We start from the raw sequence: 966 nt of genomic DNA, 5'->3' as shown, positions 1-966 counted from the left end.
TGCTCGCTCAATTACCTACAAATGTACACACCACTGCTTTACAGTCAATTAACATATAAACACATTCACTCGGGCCTTAGGGGCATGCCTTACCGACAATTCACATCCAAGTCTACAGTTTCACAATCATTTTAACCAAACAACCTCTAGCTTTTCCACAACAATATTTTCACTGCAGCTTTTTAAGAATCGGCGGCTTAACCAAACACGGCCTTAGAGCTTAGCTTCAAGCTTGCCGTGTCTTCATTGTTGGGATCTGGCAACACGGGCAGAGAAATCAAGAAAAAAAACAGCGCCCTGCCATATGTTTCCTGCTTTTAATCACGTGTTCCGTTTAATTGATCCAGCGTTACAAACTAGAGACTCCTTGACAGTGCTCTCTTTGGTGTGCCATCAGCTCATCATACCTAAACAGGACTAGTCGTCATCATATCTTTACCTATATTTGTGGCCTTGATGCCCACCAACCTGTGTATTCATTGTTGGATTGGATTCCTTTTAGAAATGGCACAACATCCAAAAGGAATATTTTCTAGATTTCTCTTCATACCTGTTGAGCATATTGTGTACGTGTATATGTGTGTGTAGGGCCCATCTCCTGTTTCCTTGTATAGTTGAGGTTGTGGCCCACCTCTGTACTTATATATACGTGCCTGGTGCACCGATCAATACATCGCGATTGCACAGCCCATAACCTATCTCTCTACATGGTATCTATCGCAGCAAGGTCCTAACCCTAGCCGCCGCCGCCGCCGCCACCGCCGCTGCTGCCTCCCGCCGCCGTCACTAGCCGCCGCCGCCGCTGCCCTACCCTCGGCCGTCGCCGCCGCCCTGGTAACCGCCGCCGCCGCCCACCCGCCCCGCTCGCCGCCGCCGCCGCCTCCTGTCCCGAGGCCGCCGCCGCCGCCCAACACCGCTTCCGCCTCCTACCCGCGCCGCCCCTCTCTTCCTCCTCCCAACCCGCGC

The sequence above is a fragment of the Triticum dicoccoides genome, chromosome 3A, assembly GCF_002162155.2.
Source record: "Triticum dicoccoides isolate Atlit2015 ecotype Zavitan chromosome 3A, WEW_v2.0, whole genome shotgun sequence".
Classification (NCBI taxonomy): domain Eukaryota; kingdom Viridiplantae; phylum Streptophyta; class Magnoliopsida; order Poales; family Poaceae; genus Triticum; species Triticum dicoccoides.
Note: the sequence above shows the minus strand (reverse complement) of the source record.